A 26,250-nucleotide genomic window follows, 5' to 3' on the forward strand; every position below is an offset into this window, starting at 1 on the left:
TATGCCTAATAATGACATTACTAGACACTATGTGTCAAGCACCGTGCCTTTCCTCTCTTTGCAAGAAAATATTCCTATCCCCATACTTCAGGTGGACAAACTGAGACTTCCGGGAGTTGACATGTACAAGAGTGCTGGCTTAAAGCTGAACCACTGCTGAGAATACAGCAACCACAAGGAGACAGATCTACGGAATCCCACTACCAGCCTTCTACACCCAAAGGAGCTGGCGCGCGCCACCTCGCGCTCGCGGGGACGCTTGGTCACGTGTGCAGGACCCCGCCCCTCGGGCCCGCCCCGCCTCCGCCCGCGCTCCCTCCCTCTCTCCCTCCCTCCCCCTCCCTCCCCGGCCCGGTCCGGCCCATCCCCCCTCCCCACCGGCTCCCTGAGGCCCAGCCGGGTCGGGCTGCTGGCGGCCGGGCGCCGACGGCCGAACAGACGGGCGCAAGCAAGGACAGGCGGACAAACACACGGACGACTGCGGGCACGCTCGGCCCGGGCCGGCGCTCCGAGGCCCGCCCGGGAGGGCCGGGGCCGCGCTCAGGTGAGGCGACGGCGACGCGGGCCCGTAAGGGGTGGGCCTGCCGGGCGTCCGCGGTCCCGGCCTGGCTGGCTTCACCGGGAGGAGGCGCCGCCCGGTCCCGGCGCGGGAAAATGGCGCCGGGCGACAGTGCAGCTCGACCCGAGTGCGGGCCCGGCCCGGAGCCGCCCTGCCCGCCCGCCCGCCGCGCTCGTGTCCCCGTCGCCATGTTGGGGAGCGGGCCCGGGGCCTGCGGGCGGGGGCACTGGAGGGAGCGGCGGCCGGACCCGGGTTGGGGAGGGTGCGGGACGCGGGTCCGGAGCACAAGAGGAGGGAGTGCAGGGCCGGCTGGGGTCTGCACGGGGTGGCGCTCCAGGCCCGGGGAACTGGCGGGAGCCGACGTAGGGTCGTGGCCAGGGTCGCGGAGAAGAGACACTGGATCGGAACGGAACCGGGGTTGGGTTCACGGACTGAGGGGATGGCGGGTTGTGGAGCTGGGTTAGGCCAAGAGTAGTGTCCAAACCCCACGGCAGGTACGTCGTACGGGTGGGGGGAGGTGACCTGGGGGCCGTCCTCAGGCTGTCAGGGCTGGAGCAGTTCTTTGCGCGGAGGGGAGGAGGTGATTGGTCAGAAATGGGGGTACAAACGAAGGTATCAGAATGGGGCGGTCCCGGGGCTGAATTGCAAGTCCTTATGACTCTCAAGGGACTGAGGACTTTGGAGATCCCAGGAGCCTCCACCCAGTATTGGGGGAACAACAGGAAAAGGAAAGAGCTTGATGAGGAGAGAAGGCGTGGGTGGGGGTGCTGAGGCTTGGATGTAGGAACTGGCCAGCAAAAGGGGTACAGAGAGTGGAAGTGGTTGGCAAGAAGGGAGAGAACCTCCATCAACTTAGGGAATTGTGTGTGTCTTTAAAAGGAGGGACGGGCTGTTTGGGGGCGGTGACACAAGGTGTCTTCCCAGGAAGGGGACAGCCCACTGCTTAAAAGCAGGGTCACCTGGGGAGGTCATCAGAAAGTCGCTATTGAAGCCAGTTAGAATGGTGAAGAAGAGTGAATATATTGAAAACTACAAGGACCTTAAAGATTTCAGACAATTATGATTTTATAGCTAAGACAAAGAATGGTAAAGTTGACTTCCCAAAAATCTTACACCTTGGTGACAGAGGGATTCCTGGAAGTGGTTTGCTACCTCCTAGTTCAACACGTTGCCTTAAAGGAATTTGCTAGCTGGGAGAAAAGTGTTAAGAAGTTAAGCATGACAGCATATATTAGAGAACCACTAATTAATTTACTGTATTTTGTATTTTTGTAACAAGTTTTGTGAGTTCAAAGGCTGAAAAGGATACAAAAAAGTATAGGTAACCAACTGTAGGATATGTCCCAGCTCACTTCCATTGGCAAAGTTATCTTCAAGAACCTCTAACTTTCTGAAGTTTTAAAAGTTGCTCTTTATCTTTTAGATATTTACTATACAGCAAAGGGACACAAAAAACCTAAAAGGGGGGGGGGGGGAAGAGAACAATGATAGAGACCTAGGATCTTCACCTTTTTCAAACTTTAATTGAAGTTCCATTGTGATAAAGAAGAGTTCAGAATTCTCATGGACTATGGGAAAGTTCTGAAGGAAACTGTAAATCAGTCATCTTATATAGTTAGCCCTCTGTATTTCTGGGTTTTGCATCTATGGCTTCAACCAATCCCCAGGTGAACACATTCTTTTAAAACATTGTTATTTCCTAAACCATATAGTATAAACAACTATTTACCTGGCATTTACATTGTATTAAATGTTATAAGTAATCTAGAGAAGATTTAAAGTGCACAGAATATGCAAATACTATACCATTTTATATAAGGGAATTGAGCTTCCACAATTTTTTTTTTTTTTTTTTTTTTTGCGGTACTGGGGATTGAACTCAGGGCCTTGTGCTTGCAAGGCAAGCACTCTATCAGCTGAGCTATCTCCCTAGCCCCGAGCTTCCACAAATTTTGATATTCTGGGAATTCTGGAATCAATATTCAATAGACTGAGGGATGACTAAAATAGATCTAAGACTCTAATCAAAAAAGACTTTAAACAAGAAGGTCATTTATTTATTTTTGGGGGGATACTGGGGATTGAACCCCAGAGTTGCTTTACCACTGAGCCGCATCCCCAACCTTTTTTTTTTTTTTTTTTTGGGTGTTGGGGATCGAACCCAGGGCCTTGTACTTACAAGGCAAGCACTCTACCAACTGAGCTATCTCCCCAGCCCCCATTCCCAGCCCTTTTTAATATTTTATTTTGAGACAGGGTCTTGCTAAATTGCTTAGGGCCTCTCTGAGTTGCTGAGACTGGCTTTGAACTCATGATCCTCCTGCTTCAGCCTCCTAAGCCAGTGGGATTACAGGTGTGTTTCACTGTTCCTGGCTCAACAAAAAGGTTATGAAGGTATTTATAAAGTGAGATTTTCTGACTGGGGTTGTGGCTCAGTGGTAGAGTGTTTGCCTAGCATGTGTGAGGCACTGGGTTTGATCCTCAGCACTGCATGTAAATAAATAAGTAAAATAAAGGTCCATCAACAACTAAGAAAAAAAGAATTTTTTTAAATGACTTTTTTCAGTACCATACACAGCAACACAATTAATTTGTTCCATGTTTTGTTTTATTTTTGTTTCTCTTTTTTCCAGTTGTGGTGCTGGGGATCAAACCCAGGGCCTTGTGTGTATTAAACATGAACTATACACCCTGGTTCTGTTCTTGATCTTTTTAATTCAGGGACACCTGACCTTATCAGTGCCATAGGCCCTTTTACCATCTAGTAAAGCATATGGATCCCTCTGAGAATAAATTTTTTTTTTTTTTTTGAGGTACTGGGGATTGAACCCAGAGTCTTGCACATGCTAGGCAAGCACTATTCCACTGAGCTATATTCCTAGCCCTTTTAATTTAATTTAATTTAATTTTTGAGGCAGGGTCTTGATAAATTGCCCAGGCTGTACTCAAACTTATGATCCTCTTGCCTCAGCCTCTTGAGTAGCTGGGATTATAGGCATGTGCTGCCACAGCTGGCCCAGACTAATATTTTTAGTTGTATAAAATAAAGTCATTGAATTACAAAGAAAACCAATTATATTGAAACACAGTTAACAAAATACACAAATCATGATATATACACACACAAACATGCACACACATGTGTTTCTTTTTCAACACATTAAAAAATCAGATCTAGGCTGGACTGGTGGTACACATGTGTATCCCAGTAACTCAACTGGCTGAGGCAGAAGGATCGCAATTCAAGGACAGCCTTAGCAATTTAGTAAGGCTGTTTCAAAATTAAAAATAAAAAGGACTGCTGGGGTCGAGGCTCAGTGGCAGAGCTCTTGCCTAGCACGTGCGAGGCACTGGGTTCCATTCTCAGCACCACATATAAATAAATAAAGGTCTAATGCCAACTAAAAATTTTTAAAAAAAATAAAAAGGGCTGAGGATTGGGGATGTGGCTTAGTGCTTAAGTGGTTCAATCCCTGTTCTCTGTACCCCGTGCCCCCCCCCCGCAAAAAAAAAAAAAAAAAAAAAGAAAAGAAAGAGAAAGAAAGAAATTAAATCTAGGGTGGGGGGAGTAGTTCAGTGGTATATTTGCCTAGCATGTGTGAGGCCCTGGGTTTGATCCTTAACAACAACAATAATGAATCAGATCTAGTGATGGGTCCAATCACTATAATTTCAAAGATGACATGAACATAAATAATACTTCAAAATATCCATAGCAGCTATAGTATGATAAAAGGAATTTGTGATTTTTTTTTGTTGTTGTTACAGAGTTATAGATTCTGCTCCTATTAGGATGCTTTTGTTTTTTGGTGGTGTTGGGGATTGAACCCATGGCCTTGTGTATGCTAGGCAAGCACTGTACCAACTGAGCTATTTCTCCAGCTTACTTACATTTATATTCAAATAAAATGGTAACTTTTAGTTAGAGGTTAGTGAAAATAAAAAGGTTTCTTTATCCCATCCAAATTCATAGATTCCCCTCCTTCCCGAATTACACATGTGACTTCCCCTCTGTCACATTTCCTTAGATGTCATTTCTCTACTACCACCAGGCATGTCTGATTCAACAGACGTTATGGTGTGTGTCAAGCATTAATGTTAGGTAGGCTCTGCGGAGTCAAAGGTCTTTAAGGCAGAGTCATTTCACTTTGGGTATTCAGTCCCAAGAGAGAAGTAGAAATGGAAACAATGACAGTTGGGCATGGTAACTATTAAAGGTTCTAAGGATACAGAGGTGGCTGTGTCTTTGCTCTAGGAACCAGGAAAGCTTTTGTGAAGGGGTGACATTTGAGATATGTCCTGAAAGGTACAGAAGTTTGCCAGTGAGAGTTGGAAAGGAGTGTTTTTCAGGTGAAGACAAATTAAAAAAAAATTTTTTTAGTTGTAGACTAAATTTTGTTTACTTATTTTTATGTGGTACTGAGGATTGAATCCAGTGCCTCACAAGTGCTAGACAAGTGTTCTACCACTGAGCTACAACCCCAGCCCCTGAAGACAAATTTTTAAGGATATAATTGAATATTGTTGAAGCATAATGAATGGAAAAGTGTGGTCAGAGATTAGACTAGAAAGATTGTTGGAACCTGGTTGTGAAGTACCTTGCTAAGGAGTTTGGACTAAATCCTCATCTGAGAGGTAAGCATTCAAGATTTTTGAGAAGGGTGGTTATGATGAGATTTAATTTTTTCAGAGATGAATGGATGTTTTTTCTCTGATGATAGAGTGAAGAGCAGGAAAGAAGTAATGAAGGCCTGAACTATGGTAGAGGCCGTGGGCATTGATCCAAGTTAGAATTTTCAATTGTTGATAATTGATATCATAAGTGGTAGAGTGAGGGTGGAGGTTATATTTCTTGTTGCAGGTGGAAGCTGTCAATGACATTTTTTAAAAACTAAGTGCTAGGGATGTAACTCCGTGGTAAAGCACCTATCGAGCATGCAGGAGACCCTGCCTACAGTTCCCAGAACCACAGACACATTCAAAAAAAAAAAAAAAAAGCAGAAGGAAAAAGAGAAGAAAATTGGCACAGATAATAAGGGAGAAAAAATTTTTTGGTACGATAACACTTTTTTTTTTGGGGGGGGGGTACTTTAGATTCAACCCAAGGGTCCTTTACCACTGAGCCATGTCCCCAAGCCTTTTTATTTTTTATTTTGAGATAGGGTCTTGCTGAGTTGCTGAGGATCTTGCTAAATTGGTAGGAGGCTGGCCTCCTACCTCAGCCTCCTCAGTCACTGGGATTACAGGCATGCATCACCACATCTGGCAGGTTTATAAACTTGGAAACCATCACAAAGCTGTCAAGTTTGGTGTAGTTTTTAGTTAATTAAATCAGAGGTAAGTGGCGGAGACATAAAAGGCAGGGTAAGATGCAGAAAGTATACCAAGAGTGTAGGGAATGTATGGGTTCAGCAAACCCTGACCCAAAGGTCAAATCTGGTCCATCACCTGTTTTTGTAAATGAAGTTTCTTTGGAACACAGCCACACTCATTCGTTTAAAAATTGTCTGTAGCTGCTTTTGCACTGCCAATGGCAGAGTTGAATAGTTGTGACAGAGAAGTTGTGTCAGCTCACAAAGTTAAGAATACCCTTTACAAAACATTTGCCAAGGGCTGGGATTGTGGCTCAGTGATAGAGCACTTGCCTGGCATGTGTGAGGCCCTGGGTTCGATCCTTAGCACCACATATAAACAAGTAAATAAAATAAAAGGTCCATTGACAACTAAATAATATTTTTAAAAAATACAAAAACATTTGCTAACCCCCTGATCCTCATGTCTGAATGTTATATGTTTTACTTCTGCTTTTCCATCCAATTTCCCTGTCATAGAGAATAGCTGTCTTGGCTTTGCCCTCCTGGCTGATCTTCCATGCTCTGTGTTCCTGCAGTATGACAGATCCCTGGATATTTTACATTAGTCAGTGATAGCAAGGTCTGATGTTCTGGTGTATGCGTGTGGCAACTGTGGTAGTGCTAGATTTACATAGTTTAGACCACACTGGGGCTTGTTGTACCATTTTTCTATTTGATTTTCAAAAGATTTCTTTATGTATTTTGATTCCTAATCCTTTGTAGTTTATCTTTATTACAGATGTAATTTCCCAGTTTGTTGCTCATTTTTTAAAAATATGTATAAATGGCTGGGGATATAGCTCAGTTGGTAGAGTGCTTGCCTTGTACCTGGGTTCGATCCCCAGCACCCCCCCCAAAAAAAAATATATATATATATATATATTTATATATATCTTTTACTCCCCCAAGATTTTGAAGTTATTCTTTACATTATCTTTTAGACTGTTGTTTTGCCTTTAATATTTAGATCTCTAATCAATCTAGAATTGATTTTTGTGTATGGTGTGAGACAGGGTCCAGTTTCATTTTTCCCTATTTAAGCAGTTTTACCAGCACCACATATTGAATGGGGCTTGCTTTCAAATTGTGATCTTTTTGGAAGACTGTCTGAGGTCTTAATGTCACCTCTGCTGCTTGCTGTGTGACCATGGACAAATTCCATAATCTCTTTGTGCCTCAATTTTCTCATCTTTAAAATAAGGATTATATTACTTACCTCATAGGATTGTTGTGAGGATTATGGTAAATGGGTTAATTCATAAAATACATAGAATAGGGCCTGGTGCCTACATAATGCTCAATAAATGTCAACTGCTATTTAACTCTACTGTTCATTTTTGATCCTCCAGCCCCTGGTACAGAGTTAAATTAAGTTAATTTGATTTTCAAGTTAAATCAGAATGGTTGAGAGCTAGACTGAGTGTTGCAGGAGATCCTTCCAAAGAGCCTAGGGCTGCCTTAGACTGTCTACTGGCATAGAACACCTTCCACATCACTTCTTTTGCAGTGAACTTCTGTCATAGAGGATACAAACAGGCAACCTGTGACTGAATTTGACCTCCACACCTTTGGTTTTGCTTATACAACATTTTTAACATCTTAAAAATTTAAATGTGGGGTTAGGAGTATAGTCCAGTGGTAGAGTGGTATGCTTGAGGCTCTGGATTCTATCCCCAGAACTGCAAACAAAACTAAACCTACTTCAGAGATTCTGACTTATCTTGAAAAACTGGAATATTTTTCAAGCCCATATGCATAGCAATAGTCAGCTGAAACTTTTAGGTAAGATGTTTTTCTAGTTCTTTGTGGTTTGTATTATTTTCTTGCTTTGCTGATTTACCTTTGACTGTGTAGACATTTGTTTTTCTAATTCTTACTTTACTGAGGATTTAAATGTTGCCTCCCATAAACCAACCAATGATATTTTGGGATAGGGACAGGATGGCCAAAAAATTATATGAGTTTGTAGGCAGGTAAATACTTAGGTGTATTTCTAAGACTGAGCCATATTTGATCATAATGAATAAAATGATGCTTGAAATTAAAAGATAAGATAAAATTCAGTTCAACTTCTTGAATATTTAGGCACCCACTATATTAGAAATTACCACACTGGCGATAGAAAAGAATACTCTGTCCAAATTATGAAATAGTGAAGAAGAGGTCTTTTTATTTCTGATGTGGAGCTATTGTCCAAGAAAGTGGTTACATGAGAGAGAGGAAACAGGGATTCATTTGTCAAACATTTATTGAGTCCTACCATGTACACTGCAAATTGACTAGAACTCTATTGGATACCAAGATGAATCTAGCCAGGGTTTGTGTGATGAGAAGTGACTGTAACTTGTTATGGAGATGAGATACCAGAGTATGGTCTTTGAAAGAGGTGGGCCATAACCAGAGCTCTCAAGAGTGGTTAGGATCTTAATACCTGCAAATCAAACAGTATTTTCCAGGCTGAGTGAAAACATGAGTACAGAGGTTGGTGTTCAGGAGATAGAAGAGAATCCAGTTCGCCTGGAGAACAGGGTCATCAACCAAGGGTGGTTGTGGTGTTATGGCTGGAAACAGAAATTGAACAGCAGCAACAATAGTAGTAGGTAAAATAAAATTTTGAAAAATTGTAGTACACAATTTTTGCAGGCTTGCTCTTTGCTAGATAATATGCTGAGCATTTCACAAGTGGTACTTTGTTTAATTCTCACAACAAGCTATTGAAATAGGCACTGTTTTTTCATCCCTTTTTACAGAAAAAGGAACTGAGGAATAAAACTAACAATTGATATAGAAAAAATTTGAGTCCAGGCAGTCTAATTGCAAAACCTATCTTCCTGATCTCTGCATACTATGCATCCAAATCCTGGAAGGCTTTGAATATTCTTTTCTGTACCAAACTGAGAAGTTTGGATTTGATTGCTAAATAGTGGGAAGCCATCAAAAGTTTTTAGCCATACTGTGATGTAATGAAAGCTGTCTTTTAGAAAAAGGAATCCTGATTATGAAATACATGATCAGCACGGGGAGAAACTGACAGAGATGGAACCAGATTACTCCTTCCCTGCTTGTGGACGAGGTGCTCCCTGAGAGCTAGGCCAATTCCTGCTTGGCATGCACCCCACCTTCCCTCCGTTTGGCTCCAGTGTCTACCTATTATGTTGTCTGGAATATTTCTTTATTTTTAAAAATTTGATTTTTTTTTTTTTAACCTCACCTTATTCTAAAAAGGACTTGAGTTACCTCCTTAGGAGCTCAGAAAACATTTGGTGAGTTAATTAATAAACAACTAGGGGTATATATAGATGTGTACATAAAGGGAATACTGAGGCTTTGGTGGAGGAAGTAATGCAGCCCTACAGTTTGATGATAATACTGTATTTTATATACAAACCAGGTAAGCCAGGTATGACTGTGCAGTCCTCTAATCCCAGGGACTCAGGAAGCCAAGGCAGGAGGATTACAAGTTTGAGGCCAGCCTCGGAAAATTAGCAAGGCCCTGGGCTGGGGAGATGGCTCAGCTGGTAGAGTGCTTGCCTCGTAAGCACAAGGCCCTGAGTTCGATCCCTAGTACCACAAAAAAAAAAAAAAAAAAAAAAGAAAAAAGAAAATTAGCAAGGCCCTAAGCAATTAGCAAGACCTTGTCTCAAAATAAAAAGTGAAAAGGACTGGGGATGTAGCTCAGTGGTAAAGCACCCTGTTCAATTCCCAGAAACCCTCCCCTCAGAAAAGACCAAAACCATATCTTTAACCTGAAGATGTGGTTTATATATTCTGTTAGTGAAAATAGTATGATTAGTTAATAATATTAACTATGTCAGTATTCAAAGGGTACTCATAATATAAATAGGTGTTTAGATTTGTATTTCTCACTAGTCGACTGCAATACTCCCCAACATGCACATAAAGAGGCAACAAAAGTTCTCATTAACCTTTTTTTTTTTTTTTTGGTACTGGGGATTGAACTCAAGGGCACTTTATCACTGAGCCACATCCCCAGCCCTATTTTATTTAGAGACAGGGTCTCACTGAGTTGCTTAGCACCTACCATTGCTGAGGCTAACTTTGAACTCACAATCCTCCTGTCTCAGCCTCCCGAGCCACTGGGATTACAGGTGTGTGCCACCGCACCCGGCTACCAATTTCTTTACTACTGTTGAAACTGTTGAAAATAGTTCCATAGTACCCATTTATATACATTTTCTAAAGACTAGACCACAGTCTCTCATAGGAAGAAATAGTTATATATTTGTGAATCAGGTTTCTGTTCATTATGTTAAGTCCCTTTCCATAATTTTATTTGTGTGTTTGTTTATTTTTGGTGCTAGGGATTGAAACCAGGGCACATGTAAGTGCACATGTAAGACAAGTGATTTACCATGGAGATACATCCCAGTCCTTTTTATTTTGAAACAGGGTTTTCACTAAATTTGCCCAGGCTAGCCTCAGACTTGCTATCCTTCTGCCTCAATTTCCTGGATAGCTGGAATTACAGATGTGCTACTATGCCTGGCTCTCTTTCCATAATTTTAAATGTTGTGTGGAAGTAAGACTGTGGCTCTTATATAAAATTTAGACTTAAAATTTTCGCTTAGAAAAATTCAAAGGCACTGTGGTTAACCACCAAATACCAGTAAAAGTGGGAAGATTTTAGATAAAAGGCATCTTAACAGATGTAACAAGGCAAATAAGTAGACCCTGATTTGTCTGTTAAGTAAATATCCTTTCCCATTGTGTACATTAGCTAAGAGTGATATGTGCATACATTTATATGCACATATCAATGTGATTATATATTGATATAATAAGAAAATTTGAATCTAGGATGTTTCTTAAAGAATATGATTCTTGCTGGGTTCAGTGATGCACACCTGTAGTCCCAGTGACTTGGGAAATTGAGGCAGGAGAATTGCAAGTTTGAGGCTAGTCTGGGCAATTAAACAAGATCCTGTCTCATAATAAAAAAAAATAGAAAGGGCTGTGAATGTAGCTTAGTTGTAAAACACCCTTGGGTTCAATCTCTAGTACCATTAAAAAAGAAGATGAAGAAGGAGGAGGAGGAGAAAGAGAAGAATATGAGTCTTCAGTTGAACTCCTTTGGGTTGTGTTTACCTCTTCAGTATATGTGGAAATGACTCATTCAGAAGCATTATAATCAGAATAATTAAGCATAGGGGAAAATTTTATTATTGTAGTCACTTTAAGTTGACCGTCTTTCAGGGGTTGAGAAATATACAGTTAATATATAACAGTCAGTCTTAGACATCCCCAGGGGATTGGTTCCAGACTCCCTTGAATATCAAAATTAATGGATGCTCAGGTTCTTTATATAAAATTGTGTGGTATTTGCATGTAAGCTATGCATATCTTCCTCTATACTTAACATCATTTCTGGATTACTTATAATACCTAATATAGGACAAATGCTATGTAAATAGTTATTATACTGGGTTGTTTAGAAAATAGTAACAAGTCCACATGTTCAGTATAGACACATTTTTTTTACCCTAGTATTTTCAAGGGTATGAAGGATCATGTATAGTTTCTGCCTTCCAGAAAATTAATTCATCAGGGAAGGTGGAGAAACAAGGCAGGGTATGTTTTAAATAAGACAGTAAGAACTATGGGAATCCAGAAGAGATGATTTCTACTTGGAAGGAAGAGAAGTCTTTATGGAAAAAGTGTTGTATTAGTTCCCTGTGGCTGATAAAACAAAGTACTGTAAACTGGGTGATTTAAAACAATAGAAGTTGGGGCTGGGGATGTAGCTCAGTGGTAGCATGTGACAGGGCCCTGTCTTCAATCCCCAGTACTGTAATAAACAAACAATAAATAACAAGTTTATTCTCTCACAGTTCTGAAGGCTAGAACCTCAATTCAGGGTGTCAGCAGAGCCATGCTCCCACTGAGACTTTGAGTAGAATTCTTCCTTGCCTCTTCATAGTTCCCATCAATTCTTGTATCTCCTTGGCTTGCCAGTACATCACTCTAGTCTCTTTCTGTTGTCCATGTAGTTCTCTGTTTATCTTTGTCTCTGTGTCCAAATTTCCTTCTTATAAGACAAAAGTCATATTGAATTAAGAGCTCATCCTACTCCAGTATCACCTTAACTAATTACATCGGCAGTGACCCTATTACAAATCAAGTCACATTCTGAGTTACTGAAGGTTAGGACTTCAACATATCTTCTGAGAGAACACAGTTCAGCCCATAACAGGCATTTGAGATGACACAGCAGCCTTAAATTAAAATTTGTTCAATGGAAGGGTAAGATTGCCACAAGTGGGGTGGAGGAGAAATGAATTGAAGGAATGATGGATATGGGAAAGGATAAAGAATAATTAGATAATGAAATAGAAGTATGATTTGCTGGTGTGTTGAAGAGTTGTAGAGAGATGATGCCCGGGTAGTTTGTTGGGGCTCTGGATGTAAGGTCTGGGACATTTGAACTTTATTGAGTGAGCAGTGGGGGGAAGGGCAGAGCAAGATGTCACAGAATTTTGAAGTACTGGATGACTGATTCCAGCTTTGGATAACTGAAGCTTTAGAGTGATTTTATGACCAGGTGATCATAGTTAAGTAAATATCCTGAAGAAAAGCAGATGGTTCGTGAATTAACACACCCAGCCTTCCTTATTTACCTATGCCAATAATTTTCTTCAGGTTGGTCAAGAAATCCCTCTTACAAAAAAATCAACCCAACAAACTCAGGGTATTTTATTAGGCTCTTCTCTTGGTCAGTCATCTGTGGACATTAAGAAAGACATCAGCTTTTCAGGGTCTGTTCAAAAGCCTCTCCATGGGTTTGTTTAATCATGCTTTTGTTTTCTTTTAAACTTTTCTTCAAACTTACCTCTCTTTCTGTCCTTTACCTCTTGATTTTTCTCTAAACTTTGTTTAGTTTTTCCATAGTTTTAAAAATATCTGACTAGTGGAGAGAATTGAGATCCTGTCCATTGATACGATGATGCAGAATATGTACTGCCAGTAATATATTATTTTTCCAGTCCCCTCCCACCCCCTCCCCCATACTGGGGATTGAACCCAGGGGCACTTAAACACTGAGCCACATCCCCAGTTCCTTGTTTATATTTTAAGAGACAGGGTCTTGCTAAGTTACTTAGGGCTTCACTAAGTTCTGGAGATTGGCTTTGAACTCACCATCCTTCTGCCTCAGCCTCCGGAGCCCTACAGGGATGACAGGCCTGGGCCACCTCCCTGGGCTATTTTTCTGTTTCTTTTTAATGGTAGTTAAATTGGCTTTGTTCACAGTAGGACTGTATTCAAATTGAGAACACTCATTCAAATTGTGGTCAGTAATAGCCCTCAGGTGCTTTTCCTTATTTGTGCCTGGGTGGTTCTTCCTGATTCTGTATTTGCTTTATTTTATTTAAGAACATGTGCCCCCATGAAATTTTAAATATTGTGTTTAGATATTACCGACAAACACGTAATAGTCATTATCATATTTGTACAGTCTTTACAAGTTTAATCCATATGGAGATTTTTAGTCTGTGTGTGTATGGTGCTGGAGATTAAACACATGGCCTCATTATAGTGTTGTATTTTTATTTGGCAATGTAGTGATGCAGTTTTCTACTTGTCTCTATCATTTTTTAGTGGATACATAATAACCAAACTTGATTATTTGGCATTTGAGTTATTTTCAGTTTGCTTTTATTTGTTTTGTAATTATTAGTTATACAGTTAATAGTGTCTTTTTATAAAACTTCCCTTCTATTTTTTCGTAGAATATATTCCCTGAAGTGATTTAATCAGGACTAAGGATATCATTTTTTAACCAGCCATCTTGCCAGATTATTCTTTAGAATGACCACCAGTTTTTATCGACATTAGCTACTAGTTAATATTGGATTTTATAATTTTTTTCTCCTAGTATACTAGTGATACCTCAGTTTTGTGAGTTTTTTTAATATTTAAATGTTATATCATGAAAAATGTTAAGCATACAAAAAAACACCAGAAATAATACCTACCACCTATGTTCAACATGTTGCCTTGGGCTGGGGAGATATCTCAGCTGGTAGAGTGCTTGCCTCGCAAGCACAAGACCCTGAGTTCGATCCCCAGTACCGCAAAAAACAAAAACAAAAACAAAAAACATGTTGCCCTATGCTTAATAATATATTGTTAAACCTTATAAAATATTATAAAAATAAAGACTTTGTGATACCAAGCCTTTAAATACTTTAACTCACATCTCTTACTAATAAGGACATTCTCCTACATAATCACAATGCAATTTTATACCTGACAAAATTAGGTGTAATGTCTTAATATTATCTAACATTAAGTCTGTAATTAAGTAATTCCTTGATACTATCTAACATTAAATCTGTATTTAAGTTTCTCCAGTTGTCTCCAAAATGGCTTTTTAACTGACTTGTTTGAAATGGAATCAAATTAAGGGGCCATGCATTGTATTTGTCTGTTATTACACCTGTATTCTTTTGTTATTCTTGTTTGTGGGGCTGGGGATCAAACCCAGCACCTTGTACATGCTAGGCAAGAACTCCATCACTGAGCTACACCTACAGCCCCTTCCTATAGTCTTTTTATTTTATTTTTTTAACATAGAGTGCTTCCTATATCCTGTATGTACCCACTCCACTTTTTTCCATGGCATTGATGACATCAGGGTAGTTTTCTTGTTGAATTTCCTATATTCTGGGTTCACCTGATATTTTTTTTCTTCGTAGCCTTTAAGTTGTTTCTTTATTCCTTGTATTTTCCTAAATTGGAAGGTTAAAAACTTATGCATTAGATTGTAAAGACTTCATTCAATTTTGGTTATATATTTTGACAAATATTCTTCACATTGCATCATATCACAATGTCTGTCCCATTGTTTTTTAGATGAGTTTAATCTGCTTACTTTTTTTAACCTTATATTTTATGTGGTACTGAGGATTGAACACAGTGCTTCACATGTACCAGGCAAGTGCTCTACCACTGAGCCACAGCCCCAGCTGTCTGTCCATCCTGTTGTTATTAATGTAAGGGATCCCACGGATACCATGCCGGACACGGGAAATCACATAAGGAAGTTTATTAAGCAAACAGAGTGTCTCCCTGCAGGGTAAGAGAGAAAATGAGAGGAAAAGAAAGAGAATGAGAAAGGGCCCACGCTAGAGAGAGTGTGAAAGCCAGCACGATAGAGAAAGTGAGGAGGAGAGACAGAAGGATGAGAAAAGATGGCAGGGTAGCTACAGTAAAGCAGTTGAACTCCGCTGGGCTAACAGGGGACCAATATCAGAGAAGGATACTTGCAAGCTGACCGATTAACCAATAGCTAGCTAGGATGTTCACAGATTGACAAGTGGTTGGGAGGCGGGGAAAATGGCTGCACCCGAAAGGTCAGGGGGAGCAGCTTTGTACATTACATTGATAAGTTTGATCACAGGGTTAAGGTGGCAATTATGAGAACTCCATTGTAAAGTTGCTTTTGAGTGTGTGACTAGCAAATATGTTTTTAAAAATTTTTATCAGTGGTGATCATTTTTCAAGTAATAATAAATATAGCTCATCTGCAACACTTATTTTTCATATCATTTGACCTTTCATTCAGTATAGATTTGTTGTTTCCCTTTTATGTTTGTACTATGCATGTAAAATTTTATTTAATGTAACAAAGAATGATGCATTGTTGGGGCTGGATTGTGGCTCAGGGGTAGAGCTCTTTCCTGGCATGTGTGAGGCACTGGGCTCAATCCTCAGCACCACATAAAAATAAATAAAGGTATTGTGTCCATATACAACTAAAAAATAAAAAGAATGGTGCATTGTTAAAAAAGATAAATTTGAAGTGTTAGGATATAGCCAAAAGCAAATAAAATTTAACCAAGGAAAAAAAAAGAATTACAGATTGCAACAATAAAATAGCAGACATTTATTTGACAGGATTTTGTGATGATTTGTGTTTGCTTTTTTAAAAGACCATTTTAAGCAGACAAGCTAAAAAATATAGAACTCTTGAGTAAAAAACTTATTTTTCTTTGTGAAATAGGGGTAAATTTTGAGTTCATAAAAATTGCTTCACACACTCACCCAAAAAGCACCTGGACTTTGGTTTTATTCCTGAGTATTTCATTTAGCTGTTCTTTATATAACAATTCTTTATCAATTTCATATAACTATTTCTTCTGTTATTTCTATAATCAATTTTTTATTATTTCTTTTCTATTATGAATTAAATAGGATTTTCCTTTCAAACCACAAACTCACTGTATGTTTATTGCAACAAACTGAATATCATCTGTAGTTATAATGAAAATTCCAACCACCTCCTCTTCTCCACTTCTAGCCTCCAAGCTACCCAGGTAGCTAGTGTGATTCTGCCAGATTTTTCTCTGTGCTCTTAGAAATACAAATATAGATACTGGTTTATTTTCTCTCTTATTTTATGAAATGGTATAACACATTGTTCTACAACTTTTTAAAAAACTTTTTAGGACATCATACATTTCCTTCTAAATCATTAAGGAAATATCTAATTCCCTTTTTTACTAGGTGCATAATATTTTGATTATATAGTTTTTTTGCTCTGTGTGTTTTCAAATTTTTTTTTTTGGTAGTACTGGAGGTGGTACCCAGTGCCTCCCACATGCTGGGCAAGTGCTGAACTGTCTCCCCAACCTTTTTTAAAATTTTATTTTGAGACAGAGTTGTGCAGAGTTTCCCAGACTGGTCTCAAACTTCTTATCCCTCTGCCTCAGCCTCTCAAGTAGCTGGAATTGTAGGTTTGGGCTACCACACCATGCCCCAGTAGCCATTCTTGTGCATATATTTTTAGGAAATGGAGCTTTTACTTCTGTAGGATACACCCCCAAATGTGGGTTAAAGGTCAGTTTATTTTAGTTTTATTATAAACTTCCAAGATTGATTTTTCTCAAAGGTTGTCACAGTTCTTACTCCCACTGGCACTGAAGAATAATTAAATTTCTTGATAAATAATCCTTAAGCTTTTTTATATCTAAATGGAGAGATTCTATTTAACTCTAGCTCTGGTGAACTGTCATTTCATTTTAAACTTTAAGATTCCTAAACTCAGAGAGATTGTGTCCTGCCCCAAATTATACAGTTTTAAGGAAGTCCACATTAGATTGCAGGGCACACCCACCCTGCCATGCTCAGCCTACTCCTCTTTCCATTGCACCTTATGTTTCATTATTATAAATAATGCTAGTCTATTCTGCATATTTACCTAGTTGATTTTACTGCTAATAATGTAACATATTATTTAACATATTATTGAGAGCAGCAAAAAAAATGGATACCCAGATTAGGAAATGGTTGCATGGCATTAGACTTAGTTTTTTCATGTGGATGGTGAAACAGCTGTGATAGTGTGCAGTTGTGAACGTGGGACATCTGTGTTTTTCATTAATTAGTTTCCTTGTTTTTGCAGTTGTCATTTGTAATGTAATTTTTTCAGAGCATAAGTAGGAGAATAAATGTTAAATTTAAAATATGATGTCAACATTTTCAGTTTTAAAGTGGAAGAAAAATGACAAGAAGGACTAGATCTGTAGCTAAACATATGTGAACTAGGGCAAATCACAAAACTTCTGTGGGACTTACTACTTAATTAGAATCTATAGGAGTTTCTGCCCAGGACACATGTACTGTATCTGTTTTTTAAAAAGTATAACACAAATAAAGACGAGTGCACAAACCATAAGGATAATGAATTATAAAATGAATACACTTTGTAACCAATACAGAGGTATTTTGAAAATGTCTTGAGCTTTATTGGGGATTATAATAAGCTTTTTTTGTTAAAAACCAGTGAACTAGAGATCATCTTGTATCTTTTACAGCTCTTTCTGGAATAACATTTTAAGAAACAATGACAGATGGAATTTAGCCAGATACACAAATTTACTTAAATAGATTTATTGGGTTTATGTTTAGTCTTTTCTTCTGATGTTCTCTTCTTCCTGTTTGCCTTTTTCCCTTTTTGTCTAGGTCCTGGGAGGAATGGAGAGGGGTCCTACTGACTCTCTTTTCTGAGAGTGGTCAGAGAGTTCTTAAACAGGTCTGTTGCTTCCCTAGAATACAAATGAAAGTTTTATTGATTAAAGTTTTGAATCAGAAATAGACTTTTTAAAAAGAATTTATTTTGATCTTAGCATGAATTCATAGGGTATTTTACTTTGGCAAACTGTAGAGGGCTTGTGGGTTGGGTCCAAACCAACTAAATAAGAGCTGCTTAATAAAAAAGCAGTCAGTTGTGTTGAATGTGTATAACATGGTGGAATTCTTTATTGATTTCATGGAAAGAACCAGAAAAAGACAAAAAGGTAAAATTCTCAGTTGTCCATGACTTTGGAAGGAATGGAGTGGAGGTACAAATAAATCCAGAAAAGAAAAATTTTTGGCCCTTTCTGATGTTCTCAGAATTTATAACATAGGGTGGAGTGGGGAGCTACCTAACAGATCTCAGAAGGGCAAGTGGATATATTTGTTGTTTAAATTCAGCTACCTCTGTTTTATCAAGAATGACCTTTACCATTACTCAGAAAGATTAAAAACTCTAGCTCAGCGATTTCCCAAACTTTTCTTCATATTACAGTTGGTTCTTGAAAACTACTGATGTCTTTGTCTCTGTCCCCCACTGTCCAGATTGTGATTTAATTTGCCTAGGTGTATGGAATTGGCTTGGGCTTTGTAATTTTAAAAGGATCCTTGGTGATTCTCAAGTGCTGAAAAGTTGGGAACCAGTGCTCTAGCTAGTTATAGCAGAACTAGTCACTTTGCAACTAGTGACTCCCCACCACCCTGTCCCTATGTATTTGGATAAATGTATAAATAAGGGGATAAATATTTCAATCTAAGAATCATGTGCTTTAAGCCCAGGTTCTTATTATATAAGTTCCATAAAAGGTGGGGCTGTTTCTGTATTTTCATCATTGTATCTTTAGCATTGAGAACACTACCCGGCATGTAGTGCATACTTAAATATTTGTTGAATGAATGAAATCATCAGTCTCTCAAGAGCTGAGAGTAGCTTTTACCAAATATTCAAATATATATAGTGTGATGTAGTAGTGAAGAACCCCGCCTTTTTTAAAATTACTTTTTTATTTTTACAGATTGCACTTTGATTCAAATGGGGTACATCTTTTCATTTCTGTGGTTGTGCACAATGTAGATTCATACCATTTGTGTAATCATACATGTACATAGGGTAATGATGTCTGTCTCATTCCACCATTTTTCATACTCCCCCTCCTCCCTCTCGTTTCCCTCTAAGTAATCTAAAGTTCCTCCATTCTTCTCTCATCTCACACCCCCATTATATATCATCATCCACTTATCAGGGAAAACATTTGGCCTTTGGTTTTTTTGGGCTTGGCTTATTTCACTTAACATGATATTCTCAAATTCCATCCACTTATCTGCAATTGCCATAATATTATTATTCTTTGTGGCTGAGTAATATTCCATTGCGTATATATATACCACAGTTTCTTTATCCATTCATCTGTTGAAGGGCATCTATGTTGGTTCCACAATCTAGCTATTGTGAATTGAGCTGCTATAAACATTGATGTGGCTGCGTTACTGTACTAAGCTAATTTTAAGTCCTTTGGGTATTAACTGAGGAGTGAGATAACTGGGTCAAAAGGTGGTTCCATTCCAAGTTTTCAGAGGAATCTCCACACTGCTTTCCAGAGTGACTGCACCAGTTCGCAACTCCACCAGCAATGTAAAAGTGTGCCTTTTTCCCTATGTCCATGCCAACACTTACTTTTGCTTGTAATAACATCTGTTATTGTTTGTGTTCTTAATAATAGCCATTCCAATTAGAGTAATATGAAATCTTAGAGTTGTTTTAATTCGCATTTCTCTAATTACTAGAGATGTTGAACACTTTTTCATATATTATTAATCGCCTATATATCTTCTGTAAAGTGTCTGTCCAGTTCCTTGGCCCATTTATTGATTGAGTTCTTTGTGTTTTTGGTGTAAAGTTTTATAAGTTCTTTTAAATTTTGGAGATTAGTGAAGAGCCCTGCTTTTAGAATCTGAATTGCCTGGGCTCAAATCATGACACACTTTGGCTGTATGTATAATCTTAAGCAAGTTACTTAACATCTCTGTGCTTTCAGTTTCATCATTTGTAAATGGGGGTAATAGAAGCTATTTCATGGTGGTGTTTAAGGGATTAATTGAATTAGTAATGCAAGGTGCTTAGAACAGTGCCTGGTATATAATAATATTTCTGTAAGTTTTAGCTACTGCAGAATTCAGGAAGCTCCAAATTCACCTTAGTTTCAGTAATTTACCTGTAGAACATTATTTTCTCACAAAAAAATAGCATAATGTGCTTAATGATTTACTCTTTTTTTTTCTCCCAACAACATGGAACTCTTTCCACATAGGACAGACAACATTCTTGTTCTTGCTTGCTGCATTTCTTTTCTTTTTTTTTTCTTTTCATTTCTGTTTTTTACATTTCATTTTTATGGATTTAAACAGTACCAGTTGGTAGACATCTAGATAAAAACAATATGGTAGTGAATAGCATTGTACACATGTCATCTTATTTGTTGACAGGTATATCTGTCAGATCACCAACAGTGGAATTGCTTTGTTAGTGGTATATATAATTGATATTTTGATATATATTATCCTGGTGTTAAAACCAGTTTTACACTACTATCCACAGTGAATTTGAATGCTTGTTTTCTCCATAACCTTGCCAAGACAGCACATTATCAAATTTTCAGATTTTTGCTAATCTGATGAGTGAAAATGGTTTTTGCTTCTTATGTGTGAGGTTGTACATCTTTTATATGTTTAAATTTCATTTGTATTTTCTTTCTTCTGAAGTTTCTGATTATGTTCTGTTCCCAATTTTAGGTGCAATAATTTGTCCAAATTGTTGATCCTTTTATCTTATAAACATATATATGCACACATGTAACACATATACACATACCTGAACATTTTTTTTCTATAATATGTTTTATATATTAGGAGATTTATACTTTTTTTTTTTTTTTTTTCAGTACAGTGTAGGGATTAAAGCTCAGGCCTTGTGCATGCTGGGCAAGCATAGTACTGTGTAATCACATCCTCACCTCTCAGATTTGCCATTTTGTCATTGATAGGAATATAAATATTTTTTCTTAGATCGTCATTTTTTTGTTTGTTTGTTTGTTTTTTGTTTTTTGTTTTGCAGTACTGGGGATTTGAACCCAGGGCCTTGTGCTTGTGAGGCAAGACTCTGCCAAGTGAGCTATATCCCCAGCCCATCATTTGGTTTTGATTCAAGATTTTGTTTGTTTGTTTGTTTTGGTGCTGGGGATTGAACCCAGGGATTTGTGCATGCTAGGCAAGCACTCTACCAACTGAGCTTTATACTCAGTCCTTCAAGATGGTTTTTTGCTTTGTAGAATTTTTTTTTGTTTATTTGAATTTATCAATCTTTTATGACTCGAGTCAGAATTAGAAGATTCTTTCATACCCTAAGTTTACAAAAAATTCTTTTGTGCTTTCTAGTAATACTTTTAGGGTTTCATTTATATTACATTGAAGTTTTTTATCCTTCTAGAGTTATTTTGTTGTGCAGTGTGAGGCATAGATCTAATTTTACATTTTTTTCTAGATGGCTACCTGGTTGTCCCTATTCCATTTAGTGTAAAATCAATTTTTTTCTCCAATTTTATGAGACATTGAAATTCTGTATACATTTTAGTCATTCTTAGAATTTTGAATTTGTTTCATTGGTATCCTGCCAGTTTATATAACAGCTTTAACTATTAAGACTTCATAATATGTTTTAATATCTGATAAATCTTCTTTTTCAGTCCTTACTTTTACTTATATTCATATGAACTTTAGAGCCAGGTAGTTTGTCTCTTTAAAAAAGGAAGTTACTTAGCTCTGGGGATATAGCTCAATTGGTAGAGTGCCAAGCACAAGGCCCTGAGTTCAATCCCCAGCACCGCCAAAAAAAAAAAAAAAGGAAGTTACCAGTGCATGTGGTGGTGATGGGCAAGCCTGTAATACCAGTTGCTAGGGAGACTGAGGCAGCTGGATCATGAGTTCAAATCCAACTTCAGCAGATTAGTGAGGCACTTAGCAACTCAGCGAGACCCTGTATCTAAATAAAATATAAAAAAGGACTGAGGCTGGGGTTAAGTGCTCCTGGGTTCAACCCCTGTACCAAAAAAGGAAGTTACCTGTGCACAGAGGTGCTTCCCTGTAATCCCAGCCACTGGGAAGTGGGGTGGGTGTGTGTGTGTGCTCAGGCAGGAGGATCATGAGTTCCAGACGAGCCTCAGCAACTTAGTGAGACCTGTGTCAAAAAAAAATAAGGACTGGGCATATACATCGGTGGTAGAGTGCTTTCCTCTCATGAGGAAGTCCATGGGTTCAGTACCCAGAACCAAATAAATAAAAGCAAGGTAGTCTTTTTGTTGAGATTGTTAAATTATAAATTGGGAGTTAATATTTATCAATCTTTTTATCCAAGAACTTGGGGCATTAATTTGTTTATTCCAGTCTTTTTAGTGTTTGTGTCCTTTGTAAGTATTTTTTAGGTTTTCTTCTTGTAGCTCTACCCTTTGTTTTAGTTTATTCCTTAATAATTTATCTTTTTTGTCAATTATAAATGAGATTGTTTTTCTACCTATTGGTGACTTCATATGTAACAAAAACTATATTTTTCCGTGTATTAATTTTGTACCATGGTACTTTATGGAATTTTCTTATTTTTACTGATTCTTGATTGGTTTTCTTAAGATTTTCTAGAATATAAATTTGTCATTTACCAATAGTGATCATTCTACATTCTTTCCAATTTTTGTATCGTTATTTCTCTTGTTCAATTTCACTTACTTTATACCTCTAATACAATATTTAATAATACATCAAGGGTCTCTATCTTCTTCCTGACTTTAGTGACAAATGTTTCTTGTCTTTCCCCATTAAGCAAGCTATTGGCTCTGTTTTGGTGGGGGAGAGGTGGTGCTCCTGGGGAATGAACTCAGGGCCTCATGCATGCAAGTACTTTGCCACTGAGCTATACCCCCCACCCCTGACTTCTGGGCTGAGAAGCTATGTTTATCATGTTAAGGAAGCACTTATATACTAATATATGTGACATTTAAAAAAAATTATTATCAAGAATGTTTCTTGAACATTTCTTGCCATTTTTCAAATGGCAGATTCTGTGGAGAGGATCATATAACTTTTCCCCTTAATTTCCTAATACCAAGCCTTCCTTAAACTTGTAGAACAGTCTTCACTTTATCATGATGTATTACCTTTTTTTTTTTTTGGTAGTTGTAGATGGACAGAATGTCTTTATTTTATTTGTTTATTTTTATGTGGTGCTAAGGATCAAACCTAGTGCCTCTGAAGCCCAGGTTCATCCGATTGCTGCTGGATCTGGCAATCGTATGGAAAGCTGAAGACTAGGGGCAGTTGCCCAGGGGGAGCACAGGATGAATAAACTGGAGAAAACTGGGCTCTCTTCAGCCCAGTGAGTCCTGACCTGTGCAGGGACGGAAGGAGCCAGCTACATCCGGTGGGAAGACTTAAGAGGATGTGAGGGCATCTTGCTGTCTTCTCACCTGCCCAACCGGTCCAGCACTCACTGGACTGGAGCTGACATCAAATTTTAGACAGCCCCATCTATTGGTAAAGAAGGGAAGCAGAGAAAAGTTTTGAAAGCCAACGGAAGCAGTCGTTCAATTTTCCATTGAGTTTTCTCCTTTTTTTTTTTTTTCCGCCCTCTGTCTCATACCTCTACCATCTTTGAATCCAAATATTTTTCATGCATCAATTTATTGAGGAATGGGATGTCTGAATACTATATGACAGATTTGTTGTGTATTCCTATACTTTTACTTAAAAAAATTTTTCTTTTCACTTACCTGTCTCCCTAGTTTCTTTCTCACTTCTCTCATACTAACAGCCTACCTCTGTTAATTCCTCCCTTGCTCTTACTATAAATTTTCACCTCTATCTTCTCTCCTTCTCCCCCATAAATATCACATCTTACACTCCTTCTCTTCCCCCATTGTCCATCATTGAAATGGTAAAATAAGCCTGTTTAGCAAAATTAAACTTCAGATTTGAAGATGAAATAAAAACCTTCCATGAGAAATAAAAGTTAAAAGAATTCACAACTAGAAAACCTGGACTACAGAACATTCTCAGCAAAATATTCCATGAGGAGGAAATGGAAAAAACAAAACAATGAAAATCTGCAAAGGGAGGAACTGTACTAAAGGAAAGATCAATTAAAGGAGAAGCTAAGTCAAGTTAAAAACCAAAAATCAACCAAAATGATCATATCTCAATAATAACCCTGAATATTAATGGCCTAAACTCATCAATCAAAAGACATAGACTCAGATTAAATTTTTTAAAAAAACCCAACAGTATGCTGTCTTCAAGAGACTCGCCTCCTTGGAAAAGACATCCACAGGTGAAAGATTGGGAAAAAAACATATCATATGGACTGCTTAAATAAGCAGGGGTTTCCATCCTCATATCAGACAAAGTGGACTTCAAATCAAAATTAGAAGGGATAAAGAAGGACATTTCATACAGCTTAAGGGAATCATATACCAACAAGACACAACAACTGTAAAGATAATATGCCCCAAATAATGGAGCATCTACATATGTCAAACAAACCCTTCTCAATTTCAAGAATCAAACAGATCACAACACAATAATACTGGGTTACTTTAGCACAGCTCTCTCACTACTGGATAGAACTTCCAAACAAAAACTAAACAAGGAAATTATAAAATTAAATGATACAATCAATAATTTAGACTTAACGGGCATATATAGAGTATTTCATCCATCATTGAGCAAATGCACTTTCTTCTCAGCAGCACATGGATCCTTCTCTAAAATAGACCATATGTTATGCTACAAAGCAACTCTTAGCAAATACAAAAAATTAGAAATCCTACCCTGCATTTGTCATATCATAATGGAACAAAACTAGAAATCAGTGACAAAATAAAAAGTAGAAGCTATTCCAACACCTAGAGACTAGCATACTATTAAATGATGAATGGATAAAAGAAGAAATCAAGGAGAAAATAAAAAAAAATATTTAGAGGTCAACAAGAATACCAATACAATATAACAAAATCTCTGGGACACTATGAAGGCAGTGCTAAGAGGAAAGTTCATTGCATTGAACTCATACATTAAAAGAATAAAAAGTCAACAAATAAATGACCTAACATTACATCTCAAAGCCCTAGAAAAAGAAGAACAAATCAAAACCAAAACAGCAGAAGACAGGAAATAGTTAAAATCAGAGCTGAAATCAATGAAATTGAAACAAAAGAAACAATTCAAAAAAATTGACAAAACAGAAAGTTGGTTCTTTGAAAAAAATCGTTAAAATTGATAAACCCTTAGTCACACTAACAAAGAGAAAGAAAACTCAAATTACTAAAATTTGTGATGAAAAAGGAATTATCTTGATGGACACTACTGAAATACAGAAGATAATTAGGAACTATTTTGAAAATTTATACTGAAATAAAATAGAAAAACTTGAAGACATTGACAGATTTCTAAAGACATATGATTTATCCAAGCTGATGCAGGAGGACATACACAATTTAAACAGGTCAATTTCAAGCAATGAAATAGAAGACACCATCAAAAGCCTACAAACCAAAAAGAGCCCAGAAGGATTCTCATCCAAGTTCTACAAGACCCTCAAAGAAAAATTAACACCAATACTCTTCAAATTATTCCTTGAAATAGAAAAGGAGGGAACCCTTCCAAGCTCATCCTATGAGGCTAGTATCACCCTTATACCAAAACCAGACATAGATACATCAAGGAAAGAAAACTTCAGACCAATATCCCTCATGAACAGAGACACAGAAATTCTCAATAAAATTCTGGCAAATCACATACAAAAATATATTAAAAAGATAGTGCACCATGATCAAATAGGGTTCATCCCTGGAATGCAAGGTTGGTTCAACATTCAGAAATCTATAAATATAATACATCACATCAGTACACTTAAAGACAGTAATCATGATTATCTCAATAGACAGAGAAATCATTTGATAAAATACAGAGCCTCTTACCTCTTCATGTTCAAAACACTAGAAAAACTAGGGGTAGTAGAAACATATCTCAACATTATAAAAGCTAAGCCCTTGGCCAACATCTTTCTAAATGGAGAAAAATTGAAAGCATTCCCGCTAAAAACTGGAAAAAGAGAGGGATGCCCTCTTTCATCATTTCTATTCAACATTGTCCTTGAAACCCTAGCCAGAGCAATCGGACGAAAAAAATTTAAAAGGATGTAAA

General features: G+C 37.9%; 1 protein-coding gene across 8 annotated transcripts in view; it reads left to right on the plus strand.

Moving 5' to 3' along the window:
• The first annotated feature begins 360 nt into the window (after nucleotides 1–360).
• Ncoa6 (nuclear receptor coactivator 6) overlaps nucleotides 361–26,250 on the plus strand; it is a 100,346-nt gene continuing 74,456 nt past the window's right edge. For 6 of the 8 annotated variants that reach the window (XM_047541466.1, XM_047541469.1, XM_047541472.1 and 3 more), the window contains exons 1-2: nucleotides 361–544; nucleotides 17,896–17,965. The gene's annotated coding sequence lies outside the window, so the exon portion shown is untranslated. The remainder of the gene's footprint in view (nucleotides 545–17,895; nucleotides 17,966–26,250) is intronic. The other 2 variants (XM_047541468.1, XM_047541465.1) reach the window with 1 other exon arrangement.

Source organism: Sciurus carolinensis, chromosome 2, assembly GCF_902686445.1.
Source record: "Sciurus carolinensis chromosome 2, mSciCar1.2, whole genome shotgun sequence".
Lineage (NCBI taxonomy): Eukaryota > Metazoa > Chordata > Mammalia > Rodentia > Sciuridae > Sciurus > Sciurus carolinensis.